This window comes from Sminthopsis crassicaudata, chromosome 1 (assembly GCF_048593235.1).
Source record: "Sminthopsis crassicaudata isolate SCR6 chromosome 1, ASM4859323v1, whole genome shotgun sequence".
NCBI lineage: Eukaryota > Metazoa > Chordata > Mammalia > Dasyuromorphia > Dasyuridae > Sminthopsis > Sminthopsis crassicaudata.
This window is the reverse complement of record NC_133617.1, coordinates 754,945,982-754,970,223: the sequence shown is the minus strand read 5'-3', so window position 1 is coordinate 754,970,223 and position 24,242 is coordinate 754,945,982. Positions and strand designations below refer to the sequence as shown.

The 24,242-nt window shown below is 37.8% G+C and overlaps 1 long non-coding RNA gene across 1 annotated transcript in view; it reads right to left on the bottom strand.

The window, feature by feature from the left end:
- Positions 1 to 22,512, bottom strand: part of LOC141555980 (uncharacterized) — a 47,039-nt gene extending 24,527 nt beyond the window's left edge. The window contains exon 1 of the long non-coding RNA XR_012486400.1: positions 22,215 to 22,512. This is a non-coding gene — a long non-coding RNA (uncharacterized LOC141555980). The remainder of the gene's footprint in view (positions 1 to 22,214) is intronic.
- Between the last annotated feature and the right edge of the window lie 1,730 nt (positions 22,513 to 24,242).

The following is a 24,242-nucleotide window of genomic DNA, read 5'->3' as shown; positions in this document are numbered from 1 at the left end:
TTTATATTTAATTAAACAATATTTAATGAAATATACATTTTAGTAGATAGAAGGAAAACTTCCTGCCAGAGCTCTCCTAGGATAGACACTTGGGCAGCAATGGATTCTCTATTAGGTATTTGTGCCAGAAGATGAATAACCCTTCATTGTGTAAGGGTGGGTTGTATTTGATCCCACTTAGATAACTCCCAACTCCATGACACAATTTGGGAACCTCCAGTTTTATGGGGGAGACACCCCAAGCAGCACTCAGCCATGAATTCCACAGCCCAAGAAATGTTTGAGGTTTGCTATTTCTGCTTCTCTGTGTGCTTTCTAGTGAGGGTCTCTTTTGACACCATCTTTTCCCCACCTATGCTGAAAATCTCCTAAAGAGGGTTCTAGTTATTCTTGTCCAGCCTTCAAACCTGGAGAAGTTCAGCATCAAAGTCAAATCATTAGGAATAAAATAGAATCTATTAGTGAACCTGCTGATGTCATTATGTGATTAAACCTATTTTAAAAGATGCATTAGCTAAGGTTTTTTTATAACCTGCAGAAAGCATTCAACGAGGCACCTATGTCTTATTTTAGCACTAAGTGATCCAGTATGATTGTTTTCATAAGATCATAAAATTTGAAAAGAAAAGGATTTTAAGGGTCAACTTGTTCAACTCCATCATTTGACAGATCGGGAAACTGAGGCCCCGAGAGTAAGTAAAAGAGGTAAAGTTTGACTTCAGCTCCTCTGACCATAACCCTACCCGTAATTCCACTGCTCATTCTGCTTTCCCAACAAAAGTAACAGGGGTTATTCTTCATACTCATCCTCTGATTCCTGTTGGTGCTTTCCCATAAGACATAGATATAATTAGAATTGGGTTTTAGGAAGATGATGCTAGCAGGGATTCTACAGAAGAGGATAGGAGAGAAATCCTATTAATAGGAAGGCAAGTTAAAATATTACCAAGATAGGGAAAGATATAATTATGTAAAAAGGCCCTGATCTCAGGTCAACAAATTGGATTTGGAAGGAGATATAGTAGAGTAAAGCTGGTCTGACTCTGAGGCTGTGTTTAGTTGGCTGGAAAAAAGGTGGAAATCTCTTTTTTTTAATTTTTTTATTAATTTTATAATTATACTTTTTTGACAGTATATATGCATGAGTAGTTTTTTTAATAACATTATCCCTTGTATTCATTTTTCCAGATTTTTCCCCTCCCTCCCTTTACTCCCTCCCCTTGATGACAGGCAATCTCATACATTTTACATGTGTTACAGTATAACCTAGATATATTATATGTGTATAAATCCAATTTTCTTGTTGCACATTAAGTATTGGATTCCGAAGGTGTAAGTAACCTGGGTAGATAGACAGTAGTGCTAACAATTTACATTCACTTCCCACTGTTACTTCTCTGGGTGTAGTTATTTCTGTCCATCATTGATCAACTGGAAGTGAGTTGGATCTTCTTTATGTTGAAGATATCCACTTCCATCAGAATACATCTTCACACAGCATTGAAGTGTACAGCGATCTTCTGGTTCTGCTCATTTCACTCAGCATCAGTTCATGCAAGCCTCTCCAAGCCTTTCTGAATTCATCCTGCTGGTCATTTCTTACAGAGAAAATAATATTCCATAGCCAAGAAGGTGGAAATCTCAACAGAAAAGGGAAAGACCAAGGGAGAGCTGAAGGAAAAAGATTATGAGTTCTATTTCGGGCATGTTGACTTTAGCTGCCTGTGGGACATCCAAGTAGAGATGCCAACAAGTAGTTGGTGATGTGGGACAGGAACACAAGAAAGATTAGAGAGAGATACCTAAACCTGGGAATCTTTTGCAAAGAGGTGTTCCATGAACCCATGAGAGCTGTCAGTCTCGCCAAAAGAGAAGTAATAAAGAAAGAAGAGAAGAGGGTCAGTTAGTCACTCAAAAAGCATTTATTAAGTGCTTATTGTATGCCAGGCACCATATTTAATGCTGGAGTATACAAAGCAAGAAGAACCCCTGTTTTCAAGGAGTTCATCTGCCAAAGGGAAGATAGTTTGTAAATATCTAGGTAGATAGCTAATCTGTACAAAATAGATAGAAGGTAATCTGAGAGAGGAATGCACTAGCAGCTGAGAGGAAAGGAAAAGGGCAAGGACCAAGAACAAAGTGAGTTTCAATCTGAGACTTGAAAGAAATCAGTTAAAACAAGAGGTAAAGGTGAAGAAGGAATGCATTTCAAGCATGGGACCAACCAGTGCAAAGACACACAGATGGCACCCGACCACTATGAAGAAGGATATGGATGATGATCTAGCAAAGAAGACCAAAGAATCAGTCAGGCCCACAGGAGAGAGGGGCCAGGAGGAACTTGTTAGACATTTGCAGTATCTGCCCAAGAAATAAATGAAGAATAAATATTCTCATGCTTGGATATCTCAATCTGGATGTTTCATAGACATCTAAACTCAGCATGTCCAAAACTGGACCCATACATAATTTTTCCTCCCCAAGTTCTCCACTCTTTGAAGGTATTACCTTCCTCCTGGGCATTTGGGCTCACAACCACAGTATGATCCTAAGTTGGATGGATAGATAAATAGGAGATAGCTAGATGGATGGATGGATGGATGGGTGGGTGGGTGGATAAATGTAGACAGAGATATACATACATATACATATAGACTTTTGTGTCTACTTGTGCAAATGTACAGATAGCACCACCATCACCTCTCTGCTGAAACCAGCACATGTTTCACCATTTAATCATCTAAAACCATGATTGGTCTCTGTTGGTGAGAGTTCTGAAGCCATCTTAGATCATCTTCCTTCCATTACAAAATTCCAATATTCTCGGTTTTGCTCATCCCCTCTGCTTCAACTCCAACATGTCCGGATAAGCTTGCCTATGAAGGTTATTCTTTTAGATATAATATTATTGCTTGGACAATAGGCATTCTTCATCCAAATGGGTTTTCCTGTGTATGGGTCGGAGATTGACTCCCCACATATATTCCACTTGAAATAAATAATGAGATGCCCTGACCGGAGACATCATTTCAGTTCCATCAGATCCCTCAGACCAAGTGGTAAGAGGCCTTTTAATTAGGTTGGATATGGTCTTGTGATGGCATTCTCTCATGGCAGGGGTAAACATCTCTGGTGAGCAGTATCCTTGATTTCTCTGTTTGTTATGAAGAATCAGAGGGTCACTGAACAAAGTAACCCCATATTATCACATTTCTCAAAGGGTCTTTTGTAATGTTGACATATACCTAGGAGAGAACTAGGCGAGGCAGCATTTTTAAATCAATAAGCATTTAATAGTCAATGAACATTATTTAACTACTTACAATGTGTCCAGCAGTGTGCTAAATATTGAAGATGCAAATATATATAAAAAAGGGCAGTCCCTGCTCTCAAGGAAAACAATACAGAAAGAGCTGAAGAGGGGAGGGGTGTCTGATGGGGTAAGAGACCCAAATCCCCCAAACCCAAAATGCCTGCAGCCAGGTAGAAATGGGCAATGAGGAGATACTGAAATCAAATGTGTCTTTTTCTTAATCACCAAATATTATCAGGATGGGGCCTGCATGTTTCTCTCAGTTGTGGAATAGAAAAGCTCTAACTGTGTAGCATCATTATTGAAAGCCTGTCTGCTCCCTACCAGTGTCTTCATCAAGGATGTCCTCAAATGCATGTGTATAATATTCTTGTAAAAATTTTATGTGGATGGGAAAGAAGGCCTTCCCTCAGTGCCAAGAATTCCTCCATGGCTGGCTTCTCTGAGTGAATGCAGACCAGGCATTCCCTTTAAAATGCTAATAATCCTGAGATGATTAACACATTGCACTCAGATCTGCCATGGAGACCTCAGGGGGAATCCGTTTATTGGAGATCCACTCAGACAAACTTGACCTAATTCCAAAATGTTGCTTAGTGAGGTCCCTGGTAACATTGTAAGAGCAAACAAGAAAAATTGGGTCATTGGCAAATGAGATTCATGTCCTTGGGGAAGGAAAAACATAGCGTCCCCTGGATTCTCTGGGGCAAAGACACTTCAGACTGCTGGCTGGCCAAAGACCCCGTGACCCTCCTTTGGATGTCTCATTTTGAGTTTCCATGACTGGTAGTGTTCTTTTTTGCCATGCTGACTAAAGCATTCACTTTATCTGTCCTGTAAACATACCAATGGCCAATCCGATAGATGTCCAAGTTAGATGGAGTGTTCCAGGACACTTTTTTCCAAGAATGTCAAATGATAAAATAGTTCTGGATGTGGAGTTCTCCCTAGAACTAAAACTAACAAGGAGAAGCTTGGTTTTTGCTTCTTGAACTTTTAACCAAGGTCCCAGATATTGTCTGTGGATTTTAGAAAGACTTCAGAATGATGTCCTTGACTATCTTCTTACAGCGTCCACACTTCTTGTTACTGGCTAATCCCCCCCACACTTTCCAAGATATCAAGTGCTCATTGATCTTCCTTGATTATGACTTACCCATCTATCTCACAGTAATCCAGAGTATTGGGGGAAATTGAGTGCTCCTTAAAACTAGAGAACAACAAAAGATGCAGAGGAAAAAAATCAGAGCAGCTGGAAGGAGGTGGGGAAAAGGTTATGACATGAAGAGAAAGACATAATAGTGAAGAACCTCTGAGGAGGAAGCAATAGCTTCTTCAAAGAAAAATGATGAGAATGAAAAGGTAATGATGATCAGGAGAGAAATCATCGAATCATGGTGACTCCAAGAAGAGACTTATAGTTACAGTTGTTGACTTCTTACCAAAAATTGCTGAGGCACATCTTTGCATGCTGATGACCACATCAAAAAGGCCAGCTTTCTTGCTGGCATGTGTGATCTAGAGATCCCAGAAGGCCTTTCAAAATTTCTTAAAATCTATGAAAGACCTGTCCCAAATTCTTTTAATTTATGTAAGTGCAAATGGTAGTACTAGAAGGAATCAAGAAAGTATTAGTATATATTAGGAACTCTTGGAGTAAACAAGTAAAGAACTTTGAAAACAGATATTTTCATCATGGCTCCAACTCAAAGGTGAGAAGAGAAAGGCAGGTTTGGAAAAGGAGCTTTTGATTGGGAAGATGATGTTGAAGAATAGTCCCTATCCAGGAAATTGCTGAACCATAATTTGCAACATATCAGTGATAAATTCTTGCCCAGTGATAGAGTATACTTAAGAAATACTATTAAGAATAGTGTATTGTTATTATTAAGAATAAGTTTGGGTCTAAATCAAGATGGTGAAGAGAAGGAAATGCTATAATGAGTTTACACACATACTCCTAAAACTCCTCCAAACAGACCAGAAAGTAAAATAATCTAAATCCCACTGGAAAATTTCAAGGCATCGTGGCGAGTTATTTTTCTATTCCAGGTGGACATGGTAAGATAGAAAGAGCTTTTTGAATGCTAGGTATGGTGGTTTAGGTGGGGCTATCAATTTGGAAGCATTCCAGCACAAGGCGATACTGTTCACCAGAGAAAGCAGAAGTTCCAGACACTTACTAGGGTACTTCTAGATCCATACCAGGATATCTCAGCAGTAACAACTAAATGGTAAATTTGTCATCTACTACTCAATTCTGGGCAACAACTCTGGAGTGGACTAACATGGACAATTGTACTGGGGATGGTATTCCTGAAGAAGAAGGCCCTAGATAGTGAACCCAGAAAGAAGGGTGTTCATCAGCAAACCATAGCATTGTAACTGGAATCTGCCGAGGAAATAACCACAAGATTTCCAGACTGAAGAGGAACCTATAGTTATGTTACACTCACTCTGCAAAGCTTCAGTTGGCTGATAAAAGCTGAGCAACACAGCAATCTACTGTTGCTCAGACCCAAAGTCAGAGCTTGCACAGTTCAAAGTAGGGGGATAGTAATCAGAATTTGCTCTATATCAAACCAAATTAGGGTGCACTGAAACCTTTCAAGTCCTCAGACTGAGTCATCCCTAAGAGACTTGGAAATAGATGCATGTAGAAAGTAGATTAAAGACATGGAATACAGAATTAATAATAATAGAGAAATCCAATTCTTTAGTCATCTAGATATTCATTCTTTCCCTCCCTCTCCCTTAAAACAAATTATCTAATAATTTGGATTGAAAGTAACAAAACTGTAGATTCCTCTTCAGTCTAGAATTCTTCTGGTTATTTCCTCTGCAGATTTCCATTACAATGCTATGGCTTGCTTATGAACTCCCTTCTTTCTGAGTTCACCATTTAGGGCCTTCCTTTTCAGAAATACCACCTCCAGTACAATTTCCAATTCACCATGTTTGTCCATTCAATTTGTTTGTTGCCCAGAATTAGCTAGTAGCATCTAATATCCTTTTAAAGATATCCTTTTAAAGAAATCCTTTTTAAAGTAATATCCTTTTAAAGAAAGATACACAAAACAAGAAGAAGAAATTTTATTCTAGATCATTCTTAGCAACAAAGATGAAAAGCTTGCTAGGATGGGAAGGATGGAATTGTTGGGAAATTTTACCATTTTATCTTAGAATAGGTGATAGGCATAGTCTGAATAAATCCTAGATTTGGATAGACCAATTTTGAAAGGTTCAAAGGTTCATTTCAAAGAAATGATAGATTCTATGGACAAAGAAAAGTAATTATAGTAGGAACAAAAACCCCTCTAGACAAACTCTAGGGGCAGAGCCAAGATGGCAGGGTAAAGGCAGGGATTCACCTGACCTTTCACAAATTTTCTTCCAATCAACTTTAAAAACACCTCAAAACCAATTCTGGAGTAGCAAAACAAACAGAAGCAAAGGATAAAACAATATTTTAGCCTAAGGTGACTTAGAAAAATCAGCAGGAAAGGTCTGTTTCATTGGGATAAGAGGGGAGTATAGTCCAGTGCATACAACTCCCAGTAAACCAGCAACAAGATCTTGATACCTTGTTCAAATCAGTAGCCAAGGCCCATAGCCCAGAACAAACTCCAGGCCCCTATATCAGGCAGTCAGCAGAAGGCCATGCCCAGGAAGAGTCAACAACAGGACTTGGAGGCAACTGAAACTACGGAAGTGGCTTTCTCAGCCCACTAAAGGAAAATATTGGCACTAGGATCAGGCCTCTGGTGCATTGCCCTTGTGTGGCTACAAGTCTCAGTCCCAGGTCAAGAAGGAATACAAGTAGACTAGAGTTCTGAGCCACAGGAGAGTGGGGACACTGGTCACAATTTCAAGATACAGATCACACAGCAGAGTACAGGCCAGGACAGTAGTGACCACATCTTTCCTTAGATCATACCCCCTTGGAAGGGCCAAAGCCTTATAAACCTCCCAGAACTTAATTTAAAAACAAAAACAAAAAAAAAAAAAAAAAAACCCTGAAACTTGGAACAAGAGCAGTGGCCTTCCATTCTGGGAAGAGAGCCCAGCTTTAACAGAGTTAAAAGTCAAGAAATGTATAGGAAAATGAGCAAGCAACAAAACAACAAAAGAACCTGATCATAGAAAGTTACCATGGTGACAGGGAAAAATCAAAACACAAACACAGAAGAGCACATTGTCAAAATAACTACGTGCAAAGCCTCAAAGAAATTGGTTTCAAGCCCAAAAAGAAGAATTTGAAAAGTGTGAAGGTCTGGGCTAGCTCCTCTGAAAGGCTCAGAATAAGTCCTGGCCCCACGTTGGGCGCCAAAATGTAAAGGTCCTGTCATCTCTAAGTTATAATCCTTCTCTGGGAGGAGATCTCTTTTCTGTAAAATCTTTTCCTCTGTGAGCAGGTTTCTTGGGAAACTTCTGGAGCCTCCAGCCAGAGTGAAGGTAGAATCTTGAATCCTCTTCTTCCTGAATCCTGGCTCTGAATCTCCTCGAGCTTCCCTGAAGTTCTCCCAGGAAGTCTTGTTCTTCTCCCAGCCTAGACTCTCCTTCCAGACCACCGTCTAAACTCAATCTCCAATTCTCAGATGAAGAAATTGAAACTATTTCCACTCATATGAAAGAGTGTTCCAAATCACTACTGATCAGAGAAATGCAAATTAAGACAACTCTGAGATACCACTACACACCTGTCAGATTGGCTAAGATGACAGGAACAAATAATGATGAATGTTGGAGGGGATGTGGGGAAACTGGGACACTAATACATTGCTGGTGGAGTTGCGAAAGAATCCAGCCATTCTGGAGAGCAATCTGGAATTATGCCCAAAAAGCTATCAAACTGTGCATACCCTTTGACCCAGCAGTGCTACTACTGGGCTTATATCCCAAAGAAATACTAAAGAGCGGAAAGAGACATATGTGCCAAAATGTTTGTGGCAGCTCTTTTTGTTGTAGCTAGAAACTGGAAGATGAATGGATGTCCATCAGTTGGAGAATGGTTGGGTAAATGATGGTATATGAAGGTTATGGAATATTATTGCTCTGTAAGAAATGACCAGCAGGAGGAATACAGAGAGGCTTGGAGAGACTTACATCAACTGATGCAGAGTGAAATGAGCAGAACCAGAAGATCACTGTACACATCAACAACAATACTATATGAAGATGTATTCTGATGGAAGTGGAAATCTTCAACATAAAGAAGATCCAACTCACTTCCAGCTGATCAATGATGGACAGAGGTAGCTACACCCAGAGAAGAAACACTGGGAAGTGAATGTAAATTGTTAGCACTAATATCTGTCTGCCCAGGTTACATGTACCTTCGGAATCTAATGCTTATTGTGCAACAAGAAAATGATATTCACACACATGTATTGTATCTAGGTTATATTGTAACATATGTAAAATGTATGGGATTGCCTGTCATCGGGGGGAGGGAATGGAGGGAGGGGGGGTAATTTGGAAAAATGAATACAAGGGATAATATTATAAAAAATATATATAATAAAAAATTATTAATAAAAAAATAAAAAATAAAAAATAAACTCAATCTCCCAGTCAGACTACTCTCCAGACTCAATGCTGCCCTCTTTTATCCTTGAAGAGATTGGGGTTTGTGAGAATTCCTACAGCCAATGAACTTGCTCCTTTTAAAGGTGTAAACTCCTTTAAATATAAACTCCTTTTCAGAAGTCTAAAGGTGTAAACTCCATTAAAGGCCCGAACCAAAGGTGTGAATTCTGAGCTACAGAATTGCCCAGACAACCTGAGTTATCACCTTGTAATCCTAACAGAAAAGGATTTTTAAAATCAAATAGGTGAAGCAAAGGAAAAATAGGGAAAATCATGGAAACATCTTGGTAAAAGAAGCACAAGAACAAATTAAAGAAATTAACACTTTAAAAACAGAATAAATGAACTGGTGAAAAAGGCACAAAAATCCATTGAAGAGAAAAAATGTTTTAAAATCAGAGTTAACCCAAATGGAAAAATATATACAAAAGTCACTAAAGGGAAAAAAATAAACTCCTTAAAAATAAAATTGCCCAAATGGAAAAGGAGATATAAAAGTTAACCAAAGAAAATATTCTTTAAAAGTTAGAATTGGACAGGTAGAAGCTAATAATTCCCATTAGACATAAGGAAACAAATAAAATCAAAAGGACAAAATGCAAAATATTTCATTAGAGGTAAGTAACTTAGAAAATAGGTTGAGGAGAGATGATTTTTAAATTATTGGACTACCTGAAAGAGGAATACACTGGAAGAAGGAGGAAAGGAGGAGAACTAGAATGGTATAAATTCTTATATGAAAGAGATTTTAAAAAAAACAACAACAACTTTAACAATGAAGGGGAGTTTGGGGAATAGCAGACAATGCTTGATCCTTATTCTCTTTGAAATTGGCTCACAGGGAGAATAACATATACCCTCAGTTAGGGAAAAGAATCTCTATTAACCCACAAGGAACTAAGAGGGGAGGGGTAGAACAGAAGAAGATGCAATAGAATGAAGGGCTGATTGGGAAAGATGGTGATCAGAAGCAAAACATTTCTGAGAAGGGATGAAGTAAAAGTAGAGAGAGGGAAAAGGATAAGTGGAGGAGGGGGAAGCATGATGCAGAGAAATATATGATAATTATACATGTGAAATTGAATGGGATTAATTCACCAATAAAATGAAAGTAGAAATCAACTGAATTTTAAAGCAAAATACCACAATATGTTAAGAAATACACTTGAAGCAGAGACACACTTGAAACACACAGAGAAAAAGGAGCTAGAGCAGAATCCACTGTACTTCAGCCAATGATAAAAAAAAAAAAAGCAGGGGCAGCTATCATGAACTCAAACATAGCAAAAGCAAAAATAGACACAATTAAAAGAGAAAGCAAAGAAATTACATCTTGCTTTAAAAAAATACCATAGACAATGAATGAAGCAGTATCAATACTAAACATTTGTGCATCAAATGGTAAAGCATCCAAATTCTTAAAATAAAAGTCAAATGAGTTAAGGATGAAATAGATCACAAAATTATACTAGTTAGGGACCTCAGCTTTTCCCTCACAGAAATAGATACACCTAATTTAAAAAATAAATATTAAGGAAATTAAGGAGATGAATAGAATGATAAACTTCTAGAGAAAATTCAATGGGAATAAAAACAAATATACCTTTCTCTCAATGGTACATGGTACCTACACAAAAATGGAGCATGGATTAGAAAATAAAAGCATCACAAAAAGATGAAAAAAATAGAAAAATTAAATTCACCCTTTTCAGATTCAATAAATGCAATAAAATTTACAATGTAATAAAGTTCAAATGCAATAAAAATTATATTCAATAAGGGCCATGGAAATATACATTGAAAATTAATTTGAAGCTAATTTAATCCTAAAGAAAGAGTGGGTCAAAAAACAAATCATATAAACAGTCAATAATTTCATTAAAGATAAGAACAACAATGAGACAATATGCCAGAATTTATGGGTTGCAGCCAAACAGATCTTAGGGAGAAAGTATATGTCTAAAAATTTAGATGAGCAAAATAGGGAAAGAGTGGGTCAATGAATTGGGCATGAAACTTTTAAAAACTAGAAAAAAGAAATTATTAAACAGTAATTTAAATACCAAACTAAAAGGCCTGATAATAAAAGGAGACATTAATGAAATTGTAAGAAAATCATTTGTTAGCACAAAACTAGGCCCTGTTTAAATAAAACATACCAATAAAACAAATAAACCATTGGTTAATATGATTTAAAAAAAAAAAGAAAATCAAATTACCAATGCCAAAAATAAGATAAATGAATTCACCACGAAGATGAAATTAAAGCAATTATTAAGTTATTTTGTCTTAATTATATGCCAATAAATCTAACAACATAAGTAAAATGAATAAATATTTCCAAAAATATAAATTGCCCACATTAACAAAAAAGGAAATGATCCTCTTAAATAATCCTCTCTTAGAAAAAAAAATTTGAAGACATCAATGAGTTCCATAAGAAAAAATACTTAGGACCAAAGAGATTCAGAAGTGAATTCTACAAAACATTTAAAGAATTAATAATTCCAATGTTATATAAACTATTTGGGAAAATAAACAAAGGAGTCCTCACAAATTCCTTTCCCAAATATGATGTGATAAATAAGAAAAAGAAAAATAGAAACTGATAGACTTATATTCTTAAAGAACATTGGTACCAAAAAAAGTTTTTAATGAAATCCTAGCAAGGATGTTACAATAATATATCTCAAAGATCATATAGCATGCATTTATGCCAGGAATGTAAGACTGGGTCAATGTTTTTTAAAAAGTATCAACATAGTTGATAATATAAATGACAAAATCCACAAAAATCATATTATTATATTAATAGATGCATTAAAAGCTTTTGAAATACAAAACTCATGCTTATTAAAAACTCTATAAAGCATAGGAATAAAAGTTTTCTTTAAAATAAGTAACACTGATCTAAAACCAGAAACAGGTATTATCTGTAATGAGGATGAGCTAGAAGGTTTCTTAATATGATCAGGGTGAATCTAGGATGCCCTTTGTCACCACTATTATTTTTGTACTAAAATGCTAGCTATAGTAACAAGAGAACAAAAAGAAATTGAAACAAGTAAATTAGGCAATGGAAACAAAACTGTCGCTCTGCACATCATGTGATGAAATACTTGGAGAATCTTAAAGAATCAACTAAAAAAACCTACTTGAAATAATAACTATAGGAAAACAACAGGATAAAAATAAACTCACATAAGTCATCAGCTTTTCTAAATATGACCAATTTTAGCTCATCCCTGTATCTTATGTCTATTTATATTCCTTCTACTAGCTGTACTATTACTGATACAATTTTTCTTTGTTTTTTTTTTTTGTTTGTTTGTTTTTTCCTGAGGCTGGGGTTAAGTGACTTGCCCAGGGTCACATAGCTAGGAAGTGTTAAGTGTCTGAGACCAGATTTGAACTCAGGTCCTCCTGATTCCAAGGCTGGTGCTCAATCCACTGCACCCCCTAGATGCCCCCCTACTGATACAATTTTTAAGAATTACAAATATCTTCCTGTGTAGGGATGTAAATAGTTTGTTTCTATTAGCTCCCTTATATTTTCTTTTCCCTTTTTATCTGTTTATACTTCTCTTGGGTTCTGATATTCAAAGCCAAATTTTTGGTTCTGTTCTGGTCTTCTCCTTATGAAAGTTTGAAATCCTTATTTTCATTGAATGGAACTTTTTCTTTGATATATTATGTTTAATTTTGCAGGGCAAGTGATTCTTGATTGTAGTTTTAGCTCCTTTTCTTTCCAAAATATCATCATGTTCCATGACCTCTGGTCCTTTAGTGTTACTATTGCCAAGACCTGTGTAATCCTCATTGTGTCTCCCCAAAAATTCTTTCTGGCCACTTGTAGTATTTTTCTTTGATCTGATAGTTCTGAAATTTGGCTATGATGTTCCTTGGAGTTATTATTATGCTATCTCTTTCCTGAGGTGATTGATGGGTTCTTCCAATATTTATTTTGCCCCTCTAGTTCTAGTAATCAGAGAAATGTTACTAGATAATTTCTTGAAAGATGTTGTCTAGGTCCTTCTTCTGATTATGACTTTCAAGTATTACACTGACTCTTATATCATCTCTCCTAAATCTATTTTTCAGATCAGAACTTCTGCAAGGATAAGTTTGACCAACCCTTGGCTATATTGGGGCACACCTTAGCCTGGGCGCTGGGGAGTAGTTTGAGCCACTCAATAGAGCACCATTGACTATGAGATCTCCAACTGAATGAGATCACTTAACTGAGAGTTTGAGCCACTCAATGCTGATTATTCCCCAGGGCATAGATTTCCAATTGAAAAGAGAGGACTTATTTTAGGAGATTCCCCTATGGACAGAAGGGTATGGGCCCTCCCAAGAGCCTGGGAGAGTTTGAGACTCAGGAATTCCCCCCTCCAAAGAGGGATGAATTTTCATGTCCCCCAAAGGTTAAAAGAGACACAATTTACATCATATGTACAGACAAAGTTTTTTATATTCTATATTTTCTCTGGGATAAAATTTAAACTATCTAGTATTTAGTTGGTATTGCTAGCCTGAGGGTTTATGATAATACTTGAGATGGGATGATAAGAGCCTATTCTGACCTTTTATGTAGCGACCTAGACATGACCCAAATTCTGAGGTTTTCAGCAAAAGACTGAGTGGGAATTTGAGTAAAAATGTATTTGTGGAAAACCCCTGAGATTTAACTCAGTTCATTGTACAAAGAGCTTGTGGTTCTGGGAGTAGTTTTCATCTGCAGAGGCTTGACCAAGATCCTTAGGGACTATGGGGGCATAGGGAGGAAATGGTTGGAATCTTTAGCAAACCAAAATGTTTCCTTTTGAGAAGAGACCAAAAATTGATTTGTAAATTAAAAAGAAAATCCATTAACCTTGTTAAACTTATTATACCTCCATGTTGATATAGCAATAACAATAATAAGATAAATACAAATTAACACTCTTTAATATCACCATGCACCCACCAAATCAGAAAAGATGATGACATTCAATGCTAGCATTATTGTGGGAGAACAAGTACACTAATCTGTAGTTAATCAAGCTGTTAATTGATTCTACCGTTTTGTAAAGAAATATGGAATTTTAAAAGAGTTATCAAAACGTTCATATCCTTTGACCCAGTAATTCTACTATTAGTATGAGGCCCTAAGGAATTTATAGACAGAAAAAAAAATCTATCTGTACCAAAATATTTCTAGCAGGACTATTTATAATAACAAAAAGTAGAAACAAACTGTTTCCAATGATTAGGGAATAACTGAACAATTTCTGGGATGTGGGTGTAATGGAATGTTCTTGCACCATAAGAATAATTATGAAGAATTCAAAGAAATGTGGGAAGCTTTACATGAAGTGGAGAAAGCAGAGTGAGAGAGCACCCTATGCCAGGACTACAACTATGTAAATAATCACAAGAGCAGCAGCCGCAAAATCAGGAGACACACATTCGATGCTCCCCGAACCAGTTGATGCTAGTTAACGAGCACATTTTTGTCTTTTTTCCTTTTGTTCCATTTTGCAACAATCCACAAATAACCAGTTTATGGTTCCATTTACTTTGGGTTTGGTTTGTTTATTTGGCTTTTTTATTCTTTGTTGTTGTTGTCCTTATTTTCCCATTTGGATGAGACACAGTGGAGCCCTGTGAATAGGGAGTCTATTCAAACCCAGAGGTTCCCGGGGTTCAAACCCTACCTTTTCTACACATATGCTGACTAAAGCTGGGCAAGTCCTTCACTTCTCAGCATTTCAGAAGTAGCAGAGTGAGGACTGCTCAGTTCTGGTGGAGAGAGCTTCCTCAGGAAGTTCCCAGAACAGGTGAGGACTAAAAATACCTGCCATTGATATACCTAATGGTTCTGTCAGCAGGCAGCCTTTATATAGTTCTTGAAAGTTTGCAAATTACTTTGTAAATATTATTTCACTGAATCCTCACCAAAAAATCATGGGAGATAGCTTTTTATCTTCTCCCATTTTACAGATGGGGAAGTTGAGACAGAGAGGAAAGTGACCTCCTCAAGGTCACATGGCTTTTAAGCATCCATGTGCTTGGCTGAGCTTCTTGGCTGCTACCTGAGACCTAGCAGAAAAGCTTCAGAAGGGGTAGCTGGAGGGAACCTGGCAGGAGGGTGCTCTGAAGTGATGCCCTCTTACCCCATAGTCAGTTAGCTTTTCTGACAAAGGCAGGAAAAGAGAGAGGGAGGATCCCTTCCTGTGCCACCTTCAGAAAATGCAGTTATCTTCTGACTTCCAGGATTCATAGTTTTTGATAACCAAAAGTCTTAACTTACTCCTAGGTGGGCTTGAGGCAGCCATGTGGCACAGTGGCTAGCATTCTAAACTTAAGAGTTAGGAACATCTGGGTTCTAATTCTGCCATAAGCACTCACTATTTGGGGGACTTTGGCAACCTTCTTTGACCTCAGTTTCCTCATCTATAAAATAAACATAAGAGCAGCTGTATCTAGGGTTGTTATGAGAACTAAATGAGATATTTGTAAAGCACTTTGAAGTCCTCAAAATGCTATAGACATGCTAGCTACTCTAGCTATTATTCTGAGTCAGACCTCCATGGATATGCCAGAGGGAGGAGTCTCATCCTCACATAGGTTCTTTCTGCTGCCTTCAGAGGGCAATTCACTGAGCTATCCCAAGGGTCAGGATGTGGAGAGAGTGGAGGAGAATGTTCTCCATCCCACAGAAAGAAGTGGCCCCAGATCCAGAGGACTAGTGCATGATAGTCCTAGGGAAAGTTGTATAAGAGATAGAGCCTAAATGCTTGGAATAAGTAGGGAGCCAATCCACACCAAAATGGAGATATTGTCAGTGTTTTCTGAAGCTGAGCTGGCCACCAGTGAAAGAAGGCTTCCTGAAGAGCTTCCTTCCAATAAGTTTTGCCTTCCTGGGAACTGGTGGTCTCCAACTTTGCCTTCTTAACATGTTTCTCCAGGTTGTTCCCCACCATGCCGCCTTTTCCATCCCATTAGCCTCAGATGTTCCCTTCAGGGGCCAAGAAGTGAAAATATCTATTAGACAAATGCCTTTGGGTTGGCTCCAAGGAAATCTTGGATGGCAAAGAGAAGTTGGCAAAACATACTTTAAAGAGTTCATTACCACAATATGAGTTAATCTGAATGGCCACAATTAAGTATGTGGCTTCTTTCCCATGATTCAAGTGGTATATGAGAGCTTTGAACTACTCTCGGTCCCAGAGTAGCTGTGGGAGAATAAGTAGTACGGTTTGACAGTGAGGTGCCATGAGAAGTGCTCTGGGTGGGGAGGCTAGAGATCTCAGTGGGCATCTCAGTCAAGTGATGTCTTGTAGGCCCAATTGAATGGCCTCAGCCTAACACTCACTTTCCTGGTTCATCACTTTCCTTCACAAAGCATTTGTACAAAGCTGTATTGTGGTTTGCTGGTGACCCTATGTCCCATGCCTCATGCCAACAGAGTACAAGATGTATCATTCCATAAAGTTTTCAGATAAAGTTCCGGTGTGACTTTTATAAACTGAGGATCTATGTCCCAATTTCACTCTCAGGTGACTTTGTTCTCCAAACAAGGAAACCTGTCTCCCTCAAGGTCTAGGGGTACGAAATGAGGGACTGTGGGTATCTTTCCAACTCTAATCTCTCTCCTGATCTCTAGCTTCACATCTCCAACTGCCACTGATACATATCAAATTGGATGTCCAGCCACTGGCTAAGAAATAGATTAATGGAGTAGGTCAATGACTATCATAATCTACTGTTTGATAAAACCAAAGACTCCAACTTCTGGGTAAGAACTCATTATTTGACAAAAATTATTGAAAAAAATGAAAACTAAAATAGCAGAAATTAGCATTAACCCACATTTAACACTCTATACCAAAATAAAGTCAAAATAGGTTCATGATTTAAACATAAAGGGTGATACTATAAGCAAATAAGTAAAGGATAATCTACCTCTTAGATCTGTGGAGGTTTTGTGGAGAAGGGATTTGTGACCAAAGAAGAGCTAGAGAATGTTATGAAATACAAAACTGATTACTTTAATTACATTAAATTAAAAAGGTTTTTCCACAAACAAAGCTAATAGAGCCAAATTTAGATAGGAAGCCAAAAGCTAGGGAAAAAATTTTGCATCCACTATTTCTGATAAAGGCCTCATTTAAAAATATACAGAAAATGGAATCAAATTTATAAGAATACAAGTCATTCCTCAATTGATAAATGAGGAAAGGATATGAACAATTTTCAGATGAAGAAATTAAAGCCATTTCTAGCCACATGAACATATGCTCTAAATCACTATTGATTAGAGAAATACAAATTAAGAAAATTCTGAGGTATCACGTCAAACATCTCAAATTGGCTAAGATGGGCCAAGAAAAACATAATGCTAAATGTTGGAGAGATTATGGGAAAACTGGAACATTAACACATTGTTGGTGAATTGTGAACTGATCCAGCCATTCTGAAGAGCAATTTGGAACTATGTCCAAAGGGCTATAAAACTGCATATACTTTGATCTAGAAGTCTCACTAATGGATCTGTATCCCAAAGTTAATGCAAAAGAGAAGAAAGGATCCACATGTGTGTTTGTAGCAGTTTGTACACTTTTTGTAGTGTCAAGAAGCTGGAAATTGAATAGATGCCCATCAATTGGTTGGTAAGTTGATATCATTTTGATCCTCTTCAGGCATGAAGAACATCACTATGTTAGAGTTCAGTAAAGCGCCTCATAGCAAAAATAATTCGCCTAGAAAACAATCAAAGAAAGAGTCTCGTTGATTGTCTTTCATTCTCGAAAAGGATCAAAATGTCATTCCCATGTTAGAATTGTTACGGTGTTTCCAACTGTGGCTGATCAGACCAATAGAAGCTCATAACGCTCTGCCCATATTGTACACAAATAGTCCCTATAAATATTTGGGATAGCATCTAGATGCCCATCAGTTGGGGAATGGCTGAACAAGTTATAGTTTATGAAAGTAATGGAATATTATTGTTCTATAAGAAATGAGGAGCAGACCAATTCCAGAAAAATTTAGAAAGACTTGCATGAACTGATGCCAAGGGGAGGGTGTGAGGGAAGGAGGGGAAATTGAAACACAGGGTTTTGCAAGGGCTAATGTTGAAAAATTATCCATGCATATGTTCTGAAAAATAAAAAAGCTTTAATAATATATGTGTGTATAAATATAAAAAAGATGATAATACAATAAAAATTGCATTCAATTAAAAACATATATATTAGGTGCTTTGTGTTATCTTTTATATCAACCTGCTTTCCCTTAACTGCAACTGGATTTGGGAAATGATCACCCAGGAATCCAGTCTTCAGTGTCACATCACAGGCTGTGATATTCACAGGCTTCTCCATCTACACTTAGTGGCACTGTCCAAAAATGGACAGGGAAGACCTGTTCTTGAGAATGCCGTGCTGGTTCTTCATAATGAATCCTTCCCTCTCTGGATCTTCATCAACCATCTGGTTAATGATCCAATCTAGAATTTTCCCAAGACAACACAGATATGTATTGGACAGGAAGGATACCATTTGTCAACTCTAAACAAAGATTTTAGTAGCCTCATCTCTTCTCATTCCCTCCCCCAAATCAAGGAATCTCCACATTGTGTCTTCAGAGACCATGCAGTCCAGCTACCTGAACAATGCTTTTTACTTCCTTAAAAAGGTCAACACAGCCTTTTGTAAAGACTTTCAGTTAGGGAATACTCACTGCCTCTCAAGTTGGGCATTGATTCCCTTTTTGAATAATCCAAACAAGGTCCTCAGAACAAGCAACAAGAAATGACACTTCAGGCAAATAGAGGGATTTTAAAGGCTCTCATGAGGACTAGTGCTGGGAGTAGAAAGGGGACTTTGTCCTCTTGGAGACATCCAGAGAGCCTTGGATGCAATAGTTTGTGAAAAAGATCCCAAGGACCTCGAGATCTATGTTGAAGAGAAAGAGAGTGGCGATGTGCCAGGAAAGAACTCTCTTATTGTTTATTCATGGTAGGGGCAAACTATATATACCCCCAAAGCCTCTATGGTAACTTCATAACTTAACTGATTACTCTTGCTAATTAATTTCTTCATTGCCGAGAAAGGAAAATAAGTATAAATTGAGCCTGTACTATTTGTCAGGCATTGTGCTAAGTGCTGGGGATACAAAAGAAGACGCAAAAAATTCCTACTCTCACAGAGTTCACAATACTAATGGAGTTTACAATTGTACTATAACAGAAATTTAGTCATTTTAAAATATAATCTTTTTTTAAAAATCATTATTCAAGATTTGCACTATCTAGATTTTGGGAGGTTGAGGCAAAACCTCATTCAACTTGAGGGATTGTGTGTGAGATAAAAATGTCAATGGACAGAGCCTTTTTTAAAATAAATCAACAATAATCATTCATTTGGCTGAGGGCCAGAGAAGCAATATTATGTTCTTAGTCCTCTCAGTGAGTTGTGTACATTCTCAAAGAGATGATTTGTGGTAGAAATAATCAGTTGTAGCCTCCATGTTCCCATCACACATTCTCAGCAAGGAAGCCTTTTGTGCGCAGATAAATCATTTTCAGAAATATTTTTGAAAGAAAACAAGCACAATGATTAGGAGTCACAACCCATGCAATGGGCAAAAATACAAGTAACTACACATATAAAAATTATAATTGTTTATAATTAGATGGATACATCAAAGAACAAATGGGTAGCACTTTGTTCATTCATTTATTCAGCAAATACAGAGGTCTGTCTTTTTTTCATATGTTTTCAGGGCTTTGACCATTGCCTAAATTCCTAATGATTCTTGTAACATGCTCTCCTGGCAGTTACAATTACTAGTCTGTCCTAGACCCACCAGAGTACCTTTGACCACTATCCTTTGCAGTGTGAACTCTACCCGGCTCGTCTCCTCTGAGGCCTTCTAAGGTCTCTGGCCACGATCTCTTGAATCTATGGCTTAATAACCGGTAGTGCACTCAAGAACAACCACGTGTAATCTTAAAAGCCTTTATTACACCTACTCACATCATGCCCTGACTGATGCCCTGACTTGTTGGTTCCCTGGTGAACACCTGGTCAGAAGACCCATGTGTTCACTACCAAAACCCTTACCTCTTTTGGCTATCCATCTTGGCTTGGCCACCCAGGCTAGGGAGCCAGGGTCAAGAGCACGAGGTTAAAGAGGGCGGTTGCTGCCTGCAGTGGGCTTACATAGGGCCTGTGAGGTCACACACACAGCCAATCAGCGAGAGAGTCACCCATTACGAAGCTATCTCAATATGGCCAGGATCCTGCCCAAGGGCAGTCCTAATATCCACAGAAATTATTTCCGGGCCTCAATCTCCCGATGCACTGTGTCCGCCCATTTAAAGGGCCCTTACAGATTCTCCCTCTGGGAAGAGATGCCAACACACAACTAAGGACAGGCAGACCGACAAAAGCCAGAGAACTGTAAGTGCCCCATGTTTGGATGGATCTGGAATTGGCTGATGTGGGTCAAACCAGAGCCAGGGAGAGAATTAGAGGTTCTTGCTCCAGGAACCTTCCCAGATCATCTAAGTAGTGGGAGGGCAGTCATTCTCACCTGTCTACACTTCTCTGGATTCCATCAGGCTCCCTCATGTCCAGAGACCCTCCCTCAGTGCACATATACACGCTTTGTATTTTATTTGTGATCTCCCTTGATTGGATCTGAGCTCCTGGAGGGCAGAGAAAGTTTTTGAACTCTTTAATCCCTAGTACCACAGTGCCTCACACATAGCAGGTGCTTAATAAATGTTTGTGCTGGCTAAACTTTTGCAGTAAATAATTATATTCAAGGTCAACTTTTGGGTCATTTTCCATTCCTCACTTTTCATTTTGATTCTTTTAAAAAGGTCAAATATAGATTCTGGCAATCATTCCTAAGGTATTCTTTTTGTACACAGTCTTGTGATTTTGATCTTTGTTCTAAAAAGTTGGTGATCAGACTCTGCAGAGACAGCTGATGTAGGAATAACTACCTCCAGAGTAAATCAGTCATTTCCCATTTGTCAAGACAGAATCATTAGGAGTGATGTAGTTCATCTTTTTGTATTCCAGATAAACGTGTTCAAAGACACGCATCACAGGAAAATCATCACAGCTTATATTCTACTGCAAAAAATTAAAAGGTAGAGAAATTTCATAAGAAACAATGCTTCTCCAAATCAATTTACATCAGATACTTGATGGATTGATACCTCAATCAATGCAAAAGTGAGCATAGATACTAAAATGTGAGAACTAGGTGGGAAAACATGAGATATGGTAGACAGCAGGCCACCCAGGGACCAATGTACCTCAAGACATCAGTACATCCGAAATTGTTTCTTTGAGAAAAGAACTGAGAAGTCCAAAACATGGAGAACATCCAATAATGCTAAAGAAACTACAAAGTGTATTATATTCCAATTGATAGACAGACTCTTTACTGATAAGGGAGCCTTTGCTGGATTGCTTGTCTCTGTAATGACCAACCATGAAGGATAATCCCAGGAAAGTAACAATCACCTGTCAAAGAAACTTCCTGATCCTGAAGGGATGACTAGAAGAGAGAAAAAGACAAAAACTGGAATTGAAAGGAGTATCTTAAATGCCTCAGACAGCCGAGGAATGGCTGACCAATGGCAGTGTATGAACATGATAGGATTTGGTCATGCTGTAAAAAATAATGAAAAATTTCAGAGAATACCAAATAGGATGAAATGACAGTGAAATGAGCAAAACCAGGAGCACAACTGATATATAGACAGGAACACTGTAAATAAAAGCAACTTAGAAAAACTCCAGGACTCTGATCAAAGTAAACTAACCAGATCTTCACATGACCTATCCTCACTCCCTGACAGAGAGCATTGGACACCAGGTGCAGAGAAAAACAAATTTTTTTCACATGTTCATGAATGAATTTTTTGCTTGACTATGTTTATTTGATATATAGGGTTTTTTCCTTTCTTTCTCTTAGTAAATGGGGAAAAGATGGAAGCCAGAAGGATGGATAAAGGGATAGCTTGCAATAATTATGGTCCCAAAAGCTCATCATAGCATTTTTAATGTGCAGATGGAAACAAAAAAGTTCTGGAGAAAATATAAACAACCATTGACAGGACATTGAAAGGAAATTGAAAGGAGCGTTGAAAGTAAGTTGTAGAATGTATTATATACTTTTTAAAGCATATGTTTTGACAGAGATTCATGATTTCCTAGAGAGTCCTTTGAAAGCTCTGCTACATGTGTAGAAATGCTCTTTTCTGTTGAAGTTCAGAATTAAAAACATAAGAGAAACCTACCTCTTCATTCTCTGCCAATGATGTTGCCACATCTGCGACTATTTTCAGGGTGGTCTTACATTTCCTTACATTCATCATGAGGAACAAGAGAAGGTCAAGTATTTCATGAAATGACGTCTCTTGTTGCCTTTGAGAGGGAGATGAAGCCAAGCTGGTCGATTCTTTTCTTTCCTCTTCAAGGAAAACTTGTGAGCTATTCTATTTAGCTCCAGCTTTCTTTTGTCTTCCGACTTGTAATATATAAAAAGTTTGAGAAACAATTTCTGGCTAATAGTTATTTTATTAATTATACTAGTGGAAAATTAACAAAAGGCATCAACGGCACTATCGAATGCCAAAAATCCCTCTCACTGCTTATATACTCTTGGAAGAGCAGGGAGAGGATGGCGATCAACTTTGATTGGTTAGCAGTTAATGAGAAGAATGAGAGGCAGACGCATTCTAACAAGGGACTCATTTGATTCACATGTGTTTATTTGAATAACTGCTTTGATTTAGTCTTTTTTCTGTCTGTTTTTTATTAGAAGCCCCAAGGCCAATCGTTGGCATCTCCAACTAGTTTCTTAGATAGTTAAGTGTTAGAATAGAAGGATTTTGAATGAGGAAGATATAAGCTTAAATTCTTTCTGAGACACTTACAAGTTGTGGGACCCTGCACACATTCCTTAACCACTCAGCCTCAGACTCCTCATCAATAAATGAGAACCATAACAGTACCTACCTCTCAACGTTGTTGTTAAGGATCACATGAGAACATATTTGTAAGGCACTTTGAAAGCCTTAAAGCACTAGTTAAACGCTAGCTGTTGTAATTACTAAATCATTTGAGTTGCCTTGAGTTCCTGATTCTTTTTTCCAGACAATTGCTTTTCTTTAGTGAACTTCTTTCTGCTCCTCTCAGAGAACTGGCCCCTAAGTCACAGAGCCCCTCTGTTCCACCCAAAATAGTGGCAAGTTTCCAATTTCCCAGGACTAGCAACTTGTCTGTCTAGTGATAAATAAGACAAGCTCCACAGCTGAGAAACCTTCAGCTCTAGAGTATTTGCTCCTGCTGCAGCAAAGGACATGTTCTTTTGGTTAATAACTTTTATTGAAAGAAATACCCCTTGTAAAACTCCAGGGTATTTCCTGGGAGATGGTTTTTATTGAATGGGAGAGTAGCCTAGAAACCTGTTTTGATCTTGTGGGAGAGAGCAATGAGTACCTGATGGAAATCACCCTTTGCTTCTGACCCCTATTTTTTCAGGATTAAGAGTTATTTTTGCTGCAATGTAGAATTGTTAATAACCAATTTCTCCTTTTCTTCAGAGAAATAGACAGGTTATAAAAACATTTAGAGGTGACACATTTACTGCTGTTCAATTCTCAGGAAATGCCCTCAGACTAGTATCTCACATGACCTCTAATCAAGTCTAATCTCCTCCTGAAAGGGAGCCTTTGTCACTGATTATTGTGGCAGGCCCTGGCTTTCTAAAGTCATTTCAGAATTATTTAGCAAGACAATTGTGGGAAGGAGAAAAAAACTTAGAGCATGGGGATGACTCTGAAGATGGAAAGAAATGCTGGGGAGACTTTCAGGAATTTTCCAGTGATAACATGGATCAAAGAAGCAAAGATATTTAAACAATGAGATGCTGGCTAAACATTTAATGTGTAATATGGTCATAAGAAGGAAGAAAGGGAAGAGAAGGGAGCAAGCATTTATTAAGAACCTACTATGTGCAAAACACTGAACTAAGCACTTTACAAATATTAGCTCATTTGATTTTCACAACCACCCTGGGAAGAAAGTATTACCAAAATTCCCATTTCACAAATGAGGAAACCGGGACAGATAAGAGTTAAATGACTTGTGCAGGACCATATCTCTAGAGAATATTTGAGACTGGATTTGAACTCAGGTCTTTCTGATTCCAGATTGAATGTTCTATTCACTGTGCCAGCAGCTACCATCATGTGGTCTGAAAAATATTCATTTTACTAAGTATGGTGCCCTGCCCTATTCTCAGCAGCACAGAGAGGCTTGGA